This window comes from Salmo salar, chromosome 18 (assembly GCF_965601325.2).
Source record: "Salmo salar chromosome 18, fSalSal1, whole genome shotgun sequence".
NCBI classification, from domain to species: Eukaryota; Metazoa; Chordata; class Actinopteri; order Salmoniformes; family Salmonidae; genus Salmo; species Salmo salar.
The window spans coordinates 32,294,222-32,308,610 of NC_138308.1; the positions used below are offsets into that span (position 1 = coordinate 32,294,222).

At 40.5% G+C, this 14,389-nt stretch overlaps 1 protein-coding gene across 1 annotated transcript in view; it reads right to left on the reverse strand.

Moving 5' to 3' along the window:
• The window catches only part of LOC106577242 (leucine zipper putative tumor suppressor 2 homolog), a 101,162-nt gene extending 93,824 nt beyond the window's left edge, over positions 1–7,338 (reverse strand). The window contains exon 1 of the mRNA XM_014155168.3: positions 6,924–7,338. The gene's annotated coding sequence lies outside the window, so the exon portion shown is untranslated. The remainder of the gene's footprint in view (positions 1–6,923) is intronic.
• Positions 7,339–14,389: the final 7,051 nt, after the last annotated feature.

Genomic DNA, 14,389 nt, shown 5'->3' on the forward strand with positions numbered 1-14,389 from the left:
GCAAACCTCCAGCTTCCAAGAAAGACATTTTTGAACTGGGCCCTGATGCCGCTGCCAATAACAATGTTGTCGCCACTCTTTCCAGGCTCATCAATACCAGGTCTGATGTCATAGAGTAAATGGTCGGCGACAACGCAATGAAAATAGAGAGCTTAAAAAAAACAGTTGACTTTGCATGCATGAAAATCAACGATGTTAAGAAGGTTGCCCACATCAAAAATCGTGTCGAAAAAGAGGAGGGAAACATGGACTTGTGTCAAAGAAGAATCGCAGAACTTGAAAACTACTCCAGACGGTGGAATCTGAGACTGTATGGCGTTCCCGAGGCAGATGGGCAGAACGTGCGCAAGAGACCCTCAAAGTCTGCCAAGCTGTCCTACCTGTGGAGAAGGCTAAGATAGCAGATGTTGTCGACACTGTATATTGCCTCGGCACGAGAAGGCAGGGTGACTCCAAGCCCAGAGGTGTCATTCTCCAGTTCACATCACGGATTTACAGGGATGCCACTTGGAAAGCAGCAAAGAAATCTACCTTCCTACACGACAACAACCTGTGGTTTGCTGAAGACCTCTCGAAAGCAGACAGAGAAAGGAGAGAGAAACTGTGGCCAGCTGTGGAAAAAGCACGAAAAGAGGGGAAAGCGGCTTACTTCATCGGAGGGCGCGCTTTCATCAACGGATCCGAAATCAGCCTTCCCCCTTGAGGACTATCATAGACTGTGCCTGATGGACACAAAGGCTACTTAGATAAGCTACCTCTGATGTGAGCAGATCTCACTCCCGGCTCTAAGGTGATTTAACTTTCATTCTAACTGCACCGGACTACTGTAGTAATTGATATTTATTATTATATTTTTCTCTCACCTTTGCTATTTTTACCTGCGGTATAGGTAGTGAGCAAGCTCTTTGTTGTTTAGCTCGTAGTACTTTCTGGAGATCTCAGTGGGGAAATGATTCATGGCTCTCTCATGGCACTGAACGCTCTGCTGGAGATGGAAGTATTTTGCACTCCGACTGGGTCACTTTCTTTGTCTTGTTATCAACATCATTATTATTATTACCAACATTTATGGGTTTAATTCCAAACTTTAGTTGAATCTTTGGAAAAGCTTATTCTCCATTGGCTAACCAAGTTCCCTGATGCTTTACTTATAGTAGGTGGGGATTTTAATATTTCTCCTAATGATTTAATTGATAGATGGCCTCTGGGACAGTCCACTTCTATGAATACAAGTTTGAGGCAGTTTATGGAAAGGTTTGCTATTATAGATATTTGGAGAGTAAAGTTTCCTAATGACAACTCTTTCACATGTAGTAATAAGGCACGCTCCAGACAATCACCATAGATTTTTGGCTGGTGTCTAAATGTTTTGATAAACAGGGTATTTCTGTTAACATCCTGGCCACTCCCTTAACTGATCATAGAGATATTTATGTTGACATTAAAGTGTTTATCTCTGATAATGGCCCTTACTCATCATAGAGACATTTATATTGACATTACACTGTTTATCTCTGATAATGGCCCTTACTGATCATAGAGACATTTATATTGACATTACACTTTTTTATTTCTGATAATGGCCTTGGCAGAACATCCTATTGGAAGCTTAATAGCTCAATATTAAAACATGAGTTGGTCAAGATGGAGATAAACAATTTAATTACACACTTCTGGAACAAAGCTGTAAATTACAATTCATACAGTAATACCTGGGAGCTTTTAAAATATGAGGTTGGAAAATATTTGTACAAATATGGGAGTATTTTTGCCAGTTATTACAAATATAATTCTCTTGGGAGGTAATACAGAGCTGAAGAAGAATGTGTAATTACAAAGATCACCTCTCTTGTTCAAAAGCCTGTTGAAAGTCTCTCAGAAGCGGACAAATCTGTTCTGTTTGAGCTACAACACAAGTTGTATATATGTACGTATGAACTGAAAGCAGAGGGAGCCTTTGTCAGATCTAGGAAGAAGTGGCTAGAGGAGGGTGAACAAAATTCATCTTATCTTTTCAGGTTAGAAAAATACCTCTAAAAATAATATAATTCAACAATTAAATATTAATGGTCTCATCACAGATGCTCCCAAATGAATCTCTATCGTTAGTTGCAACTTCTACAGGAATTGATATATTTCTAAGTATTGTGAGGCGTCCTCAACTATTTTTTTGACTCTCTGGGGGATATGAAATCAATTGGGGACGTTGATGGGGAACTGTGAGATGACCCTATTATAGTTGAAGAGATAATTTATTCTATTCAACAACTTAAACATAATATGTCTCCTGCGACTGATGGTATACCTGCTGAGGTTGACAAAACTTTTTCTCAACAGTTAACCCCATTTCTGTTGGAGGTCTTTTCTGAAGCATCGCAAATAATGCTCTCCCTCCCAGTTTGACTCAAGGTCTGATTACATTAATACCTAACCTCTTGGGGCTAGGTGGGACGCTAGCGTGCCACCCGTGGTGCACTCCATCAACAGCAGGTGCATTTCAAGAGCGGCAAATTTGAATCCAAATAAATGTCAAAATTCAAATTTTTCAAAAATACAACTATGTTACACCATTTGAAAGATAAACATCTCCTTAATCTAACCACGTTTTACGATTTCAAAAAGGTTTTACGGCGAAAGCATAAATTTAGAGTATGTTAGGACAGTACATTTACAAGAGTTGTGTGTAATGTTTTGTCAAGTCAAAGACAGGGTCACCAAAACCATAAAACCAGCTAAAATGATGCACTAACCTTTTACAATCTCCATCAGATGACACTCCTAGGACATTATGTTAGACAATGCATGCATTTTTAGTTCTATCAAGTTCATATTTATATCCAAAAACAGCGTTTTACTATGGCATTGATGTTGAGGAAATCGTTTCCCTCCAATAACCGGCAGTCAAGTCAGCGTCAGAAATTAAATAATTAAAATTAGAAAACATTGGTAAAATATTATATTGTCATTTAAAGAATTATAGATTTACATCTCTTGAACGCAATCAACTTGCCAGATTTAAAAATAACCTTACTGGGAAATCACACTTTGCAATAATCTGAGCACTGCGCCCAGAAAAATACGCGTTGCGATACAGACTAGACGTCATGTTGGGGAGATCTAAAATCGAAAATACTATGTAAATAATCCATTACCTTTGATTCTCTTCATCAGATGTCACTTCCAGGTATCACAGGTCCATAACGAATGTAGTTTTGTTCAAAAAAGCTCATCATTTATGTCCAAAAATCTCCGTCTCGTTAGCACATGATGTAAGCCAGCCGGACTTCTCGTCATGAACGAGGGGAAAAAATATATTTCCGTTCGTTCAAACATGTCAAACGTTGTATAGCATAAATCATTAGGGCCTTTTTTAACCAGAACATGAATAATATTCAAGGTGGACGAATGCATACTCTTTTATAACGTATTGGAACGAGGGTACCCAACATGAACTAGCGCGCCAGGTGTCTAATGGGACATCACCGTTCCATGGCTCTTGTTCGGTCAGATCTCCCTCCAGAAGACTCAAAACACTTTGTAAAGGCTGGTGACATCTAGTGGAAGCAATAGGAAGTGCCAAAATATTCCTAAACCCCTGTGTTTTTCAATGGGATAGGTTTAAAGTCAATACAACACATCAGGTATCCACTTCCTGTCAGAAAATGTCTCAGGGTTTTGCCTGCCAAATGAGTTCTGTTATACTCACAGACACCATTCAAACAGTTTTGGAAACTTTAGAGTGTTTTCTATCCATATATAATAAGTATATGCATATTCTAGTTACTGGGTAGGATTAGTAACCAGATTAAATCGGGTACATTTTTTTTATCCAGACGTGCAAATGCTGCCCCCTAGACCCAACAGGCTAAGCCCAAGAAAGACTTGTTTCTTCTCTATAATTTCCGTCCAATCTGTCTGCTCAATAATAACTACAAAATATTAGCCTCAATATTTGCAAAAAGATTGAAGGCAGTATTGGACTCAACTATAGAAGAGAACCAATCTGGCTTCACATTCATGAGGAATAGACATATCAAATCAAATCAAATTTTATGGTCACATACAGTTGAAGTCGGAAGTTAACATACACTTAGGTTGGAGTCATTAAAACTCGTTTTTCAACCACTCCACAAATTTCTTGTTAACAAACTATAGTTTTGGTAAGTCGGTTAGGACATCTACTTTGTGCAAGTAATTTTTCCAACAATTGTTTACAGACAGATTAGTTCACTTATAATTCACTGTGTCACAATTCCAGTGGGTCAGAAGTTTACATACACGAAGTTGACTGTGCCTTTAAACAGCTTGGAAAGTTCCAGAAAATGATGTCATGGCTTTAGAAGCTTCATATAGGCTAATTGACATCATTTGAATCAATTGGAGGTGTACCTGTGGATGTATTTCAAGGCCTACCTTCAAACTAAGTGCCTCTTTGCTTGACATCATGGGAAAATCTAAAGAAATCAGCCAAGACCACATAAAATAATTGTAGACCTCCACAAGTCTGGTTCATCCTTGGGAGAAATTTCCAAACGCCTGAAGGTACCACGTTCATCTGTACAATCAATAGTAAGCAAGTATAAAACCATGGGACAGCGCATCCGTCATACCGCTCAGGAAGGAGACGCGTTCTGTCTACTAGAGATGAATGTACTTTGATGCGAAAAGTGCAAATCAATCCCAGAACAACAGCAAAGGACCTTGTGAAGATGCTGGAGGAAACAGATACAAAATTATCTATATCCACAGTAAAATGAGTCCTATATCGACATAACCTGAAAGGCCTCTCAGCAAGGAAGAAGCCACTGCTCCAAAACCTCCATAAAAAAGCCAGACTACGGTTTGCAACTGCACATGGGGACAAAGATGATACTTTTGAGAAATGTCCTCTGGTCTGATGAAACAAAAATAGAACTGTTTGGCCATAATGACCATCCTTATGTTTGGAGGAAAAAGGGGGAGGCTTGCAAGCTGAAGAACACCATCCCAACCGTGAAGAACGAGGGTGGTAGCATCATGTTGTGGGGGTGCTTTGCAGCAGCAGGGACTGGTGCACTTCACAAAATAGATGGCATCATGAGGATGGAAAATTATGTGGATATATTGAAGCAACATCTCAAGACAACTTCCAGCGCCGGAAGTTGGAAACTATGCAGTATTTAGCTTTTTTATGTGTTATTTCTTACATTGTTACCCCAGGTAATCTTAGGTTTTACTACATACAGTCGGGAGGAACTATTGGATATAAGAGCAACGTCAACTCACCAACATTACGACCAGAAATACGACTTTCCCGAAGCGGATCCTCTTTTTGGCCCACCACCCAGGACAACGGATCGGATCCCAGCCGGCGAGCCAAAACAACGGCGCTGCATTAGAAGGGGCATACTACTCGCCAATGTCCAGTCTCTTGACAACAAGGTAGACGAAATCCGAGCAAGGGTAGCATTCCAGAGAGACATCCGAGACGGTAATGTTCTTTGTTTCACGGAAACATGGCTCACTCGAGACACGCTATCTGAGTCGGTAGCCACCTGGTTTCTTCACGCATCGCACCGACAGAAACAAGCATCTCTCTGGTAAGAAGAAGGGTGGGGGTGTATGCCTTATGATTAACGAGACGTGGTGTGATCATAACAACATACAGGAACTCAAGTCATTTTGTTCACCTGACTTGTTCACCCGTCGTGGTATCAGCATGAGAGGGAATATGCACGGCTGTGACTGTAACTGAAGATAATTCTCTTGGGAGGTAATATGGTCTGCATTTGATTGTGAGGTATTCTAGGTCACCACCTATATGTATATACTGTATTCTATCCTATTCCACTGTATCTTACTCTATGCCGCTCTGACATTGCTCGCCCAAATATTGATATATTCTTCATTCCATTCCTTTACTTTAAATGTGTGTATTGTTGTGAAATTGTTAGATATTACTTGTTAGATATTACTGCACTGTTGGAGTTAGAAACACAAGCATTTCGCAACACCCGCAATAACATCGGCTAAACACATGTATGTGACAAATAACATTTGATTTGATTTGAAAATGTGTTCATCCTTGCTCCCTCAGAACAAGAGATCTATACGTGCTTTATTTCAAAGGGATATTGTATCTATTCCTTATGTCACAACTTACTGGAATACATTTGTCAAGAATATCTGTTGGAAAAAAGTGTGGTTATAACTACACAAATACCTGCTTGTTAACAAGGTCAAAGAGGTCTCTTTCAGAATGATCTATAAGTGTTACCCTGCAAATCATTACCTGAAGAAACTAAAAAAAATACATTAAAATTCATTTTACTTTTTGTGTTGAGCATCCAGAAACAGTTTTGCATGTATTTTGGCATTGCCTACATGTAAAGAAATTAAGGCAAGATATTAATAGTTTTATAATTGTTAATATTCTTGATGATTTTTTATTATTGTTTATTGGAGAATGTGCTGCTCGGTTTCCTTAACTATAATAAGGATAAAGAAAAATAATTTTACCTCATCAATCTAATTGTGCTAATGGAAAAATTCCATATTCATAAATGTAAATTCACTCATAAAAAAACACTCTTACATGTTTTCTATAAGGAATTTGAGCAGTACATTAAGACCAATCTACATTTTTCTAATAAGAAAGCTGTTAAAACATTCAATACCTGTGTCTTTTAAGGTCTTTGTATAATCTGTCATTTGTTGCACCCCCTATACCCTCATTGTCTGTTTGTATACTTATTGTATGTATACTGGTGTTTCTGCAACAAAAACAAAAAATAATTATATATAAAGGACTTATATGTAGGACTCTATTAGCCTATTTTGAAACTTCAGGGATAAACAACATTTTATGCAGAACAGGATCAATCGATTAGATGAACACAATTTGAAAACATTGTTGACAGTTTAGTTCCATTCAAGAAACTCACCTCTCAATCTAATTATTGCAGAGAACGTCCGAGGAACGACTATTTCCAGATGTGTCTTGGTTGAAATAAGTAAGTTATTTCCTTGATATAGCTTTAAACCGTACAAATCCGGTCTCTGTTCGTTGATAGGACTATTTCCTATACATTTTTCCTTCTTTCACGAGAAGAAACTCAGGCTTCCCCACCTCATGCTTCTCACTTCCTCTTGTGTCTGTCCCAAACACGTGGAAATTTCCGCTTGGAAAATAAACAGATTTGCTTCAGGCTCGACTTGCGCTCGTCGAGTCCCGTTCTCTCTTTCTGTTCTCTCACGCGCACCGTACCCCAGCCCCCACCGCCCGGTCCGCGTGCGTGCAAACGTTCAGCACCACCCGCAGACAGAGGGAAACGAATGGAGCATCGCGGGTGAACTTGCTCCTCTTGTCTGGGCTCGACCGTTTATCTGAAGCGACAAGGTTTATGACCGTTGAGGGGAGGAGGGGACCAGAGAGCGTTCGTAGGGGGTATTCTGACGGCCGGTATCCCGTTGCTTGACGCAAATAATTCCTTTTTACATACTTTTACTGTCGACCACTTTGCTTCAAAGTTCATGTGTCCTTTGTCATATAAATAGTGTATAATCTAGCGCTTGTGTTAACATAGATCAAATCGTGGTGTGTAAAATGTCCCACTTGGCTGGTCTCACTGTCTGATATCTCTTTAGTCAGACACTTGAGTCAGAGGATCCTAACTGGGAGAGAAACCCTTTGAGTCACACAGGATATTCCAAGGGACATCCTATCCCCTCACTAACTAACCTGTAGAAACTACATTTTTCATTCCTCTAAGCACTACACTACTTGTCTGACAGCTTTGAAACAAGGAGCTGTTATTGTGTCTGAATGAGTTCATTGTCAGGGATGTGTCAAGTCTATAACATGACTAATGCCTGAGACCCTGGTCACTGTTGATCTCTAACTCTGATTCACGTCAATTTCAATTCAATTTAATGGGCTTTATTGGCATTTTAAATGTCATATAATGTCTATATAGAGTGTTGTAATGATGTGCAAATAGTTAAAGTACAAAAGGAAAAATAAATATAACTTTCTCTCAATTCAAGTCAATTCAAAGGGCTTTATTGGCATGGGAAACATATGTTTACATTACCAAAGCAAGTGAAATAGATAATAAACAAAAGTGACAATCTATCAAAGATTAACAGTGAACATTACACTAACAATTTTCAAAAGAATATACATGTAATATTATGGCTATGTACCGTGTTATACTGATGTGCAAATAGTTCAAAAGGGGACACAAGGGGAAATAAATAAACATAAATATGGGTTGCATTGACAATGGTGTTTGTTTTCCACTGGTTGCCCTTTTCTTGTGGCAACAGGTCATAAATCTTGCTGCTGTGATTGCACACTGTGCTATTTCACCCAATAGATATGGGAGTTTATCAAAATTGGATTTGTTTTCGAATTCTTCGTGAGACTGTGTGATCTGAGGGAAATATGTGTCTCTAATATACATTTGGCAGGAGGTTAGGAAGTGCAACTCAGTTTCCACCTCATTTTGTGGGCAGTGTGCATATAGCCTGTTTTCTCTTGAGAGCCAAGTCTGCCTCTCTCAATAGCAAGGCCATGCTCACTGAGTCTGTACGTAGTCAAAGCGTTCCTTAATTTTGGATCAATCACAGTGGTCAGGTATTCTGCCACTGTGTACTCTCTGTTTAGGGCCAAATAGCAATCCAGCTTGCTCAGTTTTTTTTGTTAATTCTTTCCAATGTGTCAAGTAATTATCTTTTTGTTTTCTCATAATTTGGTTGGGTCTAATTGTGTTGCTGTCATGGGGCTCTGTGGGGTCTGTTTGTGTTTGTGAACAGAGCCCCAGGACCAGCTTGCTTAGGGGACTCTTCTCTCTGTTGGTGATGGCTTTGCTATGGAAGGTTTGGGAATCGCTTCCTTTTAGGTGGTTGTAGAATTTAACGGCTCTTTTATGGATTTTGATAATTAGCGGGTATCGGCCTAATTCTGCTCTGCATGCATTATTTGGTGTTTTACGTTGTACACAGAGGATATTTTTGCTGAATTCTACATGCAGAGTCTCAATTTGGTGTTTGTCCCATTTTGTGAATTATTGGTTGGTGAGTGGACCCCAGACCTCACAACCATAAAGGGCAATGGGTTCTATAGCTGATTCAAGTATTTTTAGCCAGATCCTAATTGGTATGTCGGATTTTATGTTCCTTTTGATGGCATAGAAGGCCCTTCTTGCCTTGTCTCTCAGATAGTTCACAGCTTTGTGGTGCTGATGTTTAGGCCAAGGTATGTATAGTTTGTGTGCTCTAGGGCAATGGTGTCTAGATGGAATTTGTATTTGTGGTCCTGGCGACTGGACCTTTTTTGGAACATGATTATTTTGGTCTTACTGAGATTTACTGTCAGGGCCCAGGTCTGGCAGAATCTGTGCAGAAGATCTAGGTGCTGCTGTAGGCCCTCCTTGGTTGGAGACAGAAGCATCAGATCATCAGCAAACAGTAGACATTTGACTTCAGATTCTAGTGGGGTGAGGCTGGGTGCTGCAGACGTTTCTGGTTTCCTTGCCAATTCGTTGATATATATGTTGAAGAGGGTGGGGCTTAAGCTGCATCCCTGTCTCACCCCCGGCCCTGTGGGAAGAAATCTGTCTGTTCTTTTGCCTATTTTAACCGTACACTTGTTGTTTGTGTACATGGATTTTTATAATGTTGTATGTTTGTCCCCCAACACCACTTTCCATCAATTTGTATAGCAGACCCTCATGCCAAATTGAGTCAAAGGATTTTTTTGAAATGAACAAAGCATAAGACTTTGCCTTTGTTTTGTTTTGTTTGTTTGTCAATTAGGGTGTCCAGGGTGAATACGTGGTCTGTCATATAATAATTTGGTAAAAAGCCAATTTTACATTTGCTCAGTACATTGTTTTCACTGAAACTGCGGTTGATGATAATGCAGAGGATTTCCCCAAGGTTGCTGTTGACCTATATCCCACAGTAGTTATTGGGGTCAAATTTGTCTCCCCTTTTGTGGATTGGGGTGATCAGTCCTTGGTTCCAAATATTGGGGAAGATGCCAGAGCTAAGGATGATGTTAAAGAGTTTTAGTATAGCCAATTGGAATTTGTTGTCTGTATATTTTATCATTTCATTTAGGATACCATCAACACCACAAGCCTTTTTGAGTTGGAGGGTTTTTATTTTGTCATGTAGTTCATTCAAGTTAATTGGAGAATCCAGTGGGTTCTGGTAGTCTTTAATAGTTGATTCTAAGATTTGTATTTGATCATGTATATGTTTTTGCTCTTTGTTCTTTGTTATAGAGCCACAAAGATTGGTGAAGTGGTTTACCCATACATCTCCATTTTGGATAGATAATTCTTTGTGTTGTTGTTTGCTTAGTGTTTTCCAATTTTCCCAGAAGTTGTTAGAGTCTATGGATTCTTCAATTACATTGAGCTGATTTCTGACATGCTGTTCCTTCTTTTTCCATAGTATATTTCTCTCTCTCATTTATACACCTCTCTGATCACCCTCACCCTCTTCTTCTTCTTCCCTTCCTCACCCCTCCTCCTCTTCTCCCCTGTCCTCTGCTCCCCTTCCTCACCCACCACCTCCTTATAATCCTCACCTCTCTCCCCCTTTCCCCTCTCCTCTCCATGCACCTCTCTTACCCTCTCATCTCCCACCTATCTCGTTCCTGTCCTCCTCCACCCTCCTCTCTTCCATCATTCCCATGGATCATTTCATCCAGGGTTTTAACCACAGTACTGCTAATAGAATTCACAGCAGATAGAGTGCAGCCGCTGCATTCTCCCCAATGGTGTCTCTGTGCATTCTACTTCATTAGGCTAGGGTGATGAGGCCAGGGCAGACAGACTGAGATCCTGTCTGAGTCCAAATTACACCCTATTCCTTATGTAGTGCACTACGTTTGACCAGGGCCCATATGGCTTTGGTCAAAAGTAGTGCACTAAATAGGGACTAGGTTGTCATTTGGGAAGCAATCTAAGTGCGTATTCACAGGACTGACGATGAGGGTTGTGAGCAGGACTCTAGTTCCGTTTTGAACCTCAGCAGTTATAGTTTTTAAACTGTTCATTTATTCATCTGTGATTCTGCCAATGCGCATAGCATATATTTTCTGCTGCATTTGCAGTTACAGAGTGTGTGTGTGTGTGTGTGTGTGTGTGTGTGTGTGTGTGTGTGTGTGTGTGTGTGTGTGTGTGTGTGTGTGTGTGTGTGTGTGTGTGTACATGTCCATCCGTGTGCATGTGTGTTTGTGCATGTGCACCAACTAAAACAAGTTATTGCCTTGGGCAGTCACTTGGACTTGTGTAAGAGTGCGTATATTTGATCATATAGCTTGGGGCTGAGTTCCATACAGCACTTAGTGGGGCAGCGTCTCATTTTGACCTATACTCAGTCCTCTGCTGCTGAGGTTGTATGTTGTTCAGTGGTTGTAATGGGACTGTGATAATACACTGAATAGATTCTGTTGAACGAAATGTAAATGTGGTATGCACAATTTGCATATTTTCTCCAGTGACTGGAGACCTACTCTATCCCAATGACTGCCTGGCCGGCGGCTGTAGCTGCTGTACCGTATGGACTGGCTGTGTGTGTGTGTGTGTGTGTGTGTGTGTGTGTGTGTGTGTGTGTGTGTGTGTGTGTGTGTGTGTGTGTGTGTGTGTGTGTGTGTGTGTGTGTGTGTGTGCGTGCGTGCATCTACAGTATGTGATGTGTGGCAGTTTTGTGAACAGGCATGGGGGTCTGTGTGTGTGTGTGTGTGTGTGTGTGTGTGTGTGTGTGTGTGTGTGTACAGTATGTGATGTGTATGGAGAACAGGCGTGGGGGTCTGCATAGGGGGTACACTGAGGGACAAACTAAAAGTCACAGCTGAGAGACTCTTTTAATAGTGACTAAAAGAAGAGAGAGAGATTGGACATATTTAAAGACCAAACAAATCCTTTTAATGAACGATAATATTATGAGAATATTGTTCCATTTTCATATAATATGGTGATAGCTAACCCTCCAGCATGTACTGGACCTTCATGTATCCACTTCTTTCAGATCTGTGAACACACATGGCATATATCCTCTAGTGGAAGGAACAAGGGACCAAGTCAGATGAAATGGGCCTCTCATATCGTATGATCCACACATTCTCTGCCTTAATGCAGGGCATACACTACACGTTATTGCCATACCAAACGCATTTTCATGATCTGGGGGAAATACTATGAACTTGGGCTAGGATTAGTAAGCCGGGACTCGCGTAGTTTGACCGGGTCAAGGTCACACCGATGATGGCTGTTCTGTTGTCCAGACCCCTTATCGGATGTCCCTATAATTCTCTGACATGTCAGACATTTTGGTTGTGCATCTTGTAGTATGAGCAGTGCTACAAAGTGATTGGGTAAGGACTGCTGCCAGTAGCCAATGAGCACTCAGCATGTTAGACCAAAACAATGATGGTGAAGAGGAAAGAAACAACAACAGAAAACACATAATCTTTGGGGAAAACGCGGCTGCCTTTTCAGTTGGTGGAGTTCATTTTACATGGCCTGGTGCTGCGGATGGGTGGAGTTTTCTCATTATAAACCATTCCATTAATCCTTAAGCATCATTGACACCCACCCGGGGCACCGGGCCATGCAAAATGAACTCCACTGTGTCCTACCATGACAGAAATCAAAAAGATAATTTCATATAATCCACATTCTGTGCCTCAGTCTCTTTTGTGAGGTTTCTGAACATAATAACTAATAAAGCATCTCACTATTTCTGTGTCTTCATTTTTTCCCTGCGACAACTGAGAAACGCAGAGCAGGATAAACTAGAGAATCACAGTGTAATGTGAGTACCCACGTTCTGAGGTTGAGGATGGACAGAATGAAAGATTTGGGAAAAGGAAATCGGGAAATGTTGTTAAGATTTTTGAAGTCGTGTAGTGTATGCCCAGCATAAGGTTCTTCATCCATTTGACCTGGGTCTAGATCTGCTCGTCACCTGACCTTTGACTCTGTTACTGTAGCTCTTCTGTCTACAACGGTAAACAAGTTCCTGCATCACAGAGAGATTCTGAAATTCCCAAGAGCAGAGAAGACTTCTACATTCTGTTGTTTTCAGTCCAACATTCACAAGATTAACTCAAACGAACCATTGAAAATATGTAGTAGATGTGCAAATGCCTTCTTCCCAAGTCAAGTGTTATTTTATTCAAGTATAAGTAACGAGCTACAATGTTACATAACTTGAGTATACAGTACTTCATGCTGTTCAATGTACGTTTAATTCACCATGGGAAAATGACATTATTACATAACCTAAACAATGAAGACTGGAATGTGGTTGCTACACATCAAAACAACCCCAAAAACATAACAAAGAAAAAATAAACTATGTGATCGTCCTACAGGCTCAATAACCATGTATCCAATTAGACTGTCAGTTCTTCTCTTGACAGTTCCTGGTCAGAGTGGTGTGTGTGTGTGTGTGCATACAAGTGTGTAAATATGTTTGTGTGTGTGTGTTCATGCGTAGTGTGTGTGTTCAGACCTTTTGCGATGAGACGCAAAATTGAGCTCAGGTGCATCCTGTTTGCATTGATCCTTCTTGAGATGTTTCTACAACTTGATTGGAGTTCACCTGTAGTAAATTCAATTGATTGGACATGATTTAGAAAGGCACACACCTGTCTATATAAGGTCCCACAGTTGACAGTTCATATCAGAGAAAAAAACAAGACATGAGGTCGAAGGAATTTTCCTTAGAGCTCAGAGACAGGATTGTGTCAAGGCACAGATCTGGGGAAGGGTACCAAAATATTTCTGCAGCATTGAAGGTCCCCAAAAACACAGTGGTCTCCATCGTTCTTAAATAGAAGAAGATTGGAACCACCAAGACTCTGCCTTGAGCTGGCCTCCCGGCCAAATGGAGCAATCATGGGAGAAGCGCCTTGGTCAGGAAGGTGACCAATAATCCGATGGTCACTCTGACAGAGCTCCAGAGTTCCTCTGTGGAGATGGGAGAACCTTCCATGTGTGTGTCGGGGAGTTATTTGCATATTTCAGATCATTGGGGAGCATCACAGCGTGAAACAAGCATTCTCACACTCATGCAGCACTAGGCTCATACAATATTGAATCTTTTGTCCACTGCAGATTCTCTGCATGGCTGGGAATAGAATAGAAGGGAGAGAACTGGGGCAGAAAACTCTTAACTCCATTCTGGAGTTCTATTCTAGAACACTGCTTTTCTGTTGTGCTGTTTGTTCATAGATGTTCACTACTCTGGAATGTCAGTGCTTTAATTTGGATAATGACGTCTGTTTTGTAAACAAAGTCTGTGAAAGCCAGTGTGTGTGGATCATACTGTACAGTATGTCCTAATCCTGTGAAATATACTGTTATTGTTCTCTGAAATAGAATCATCA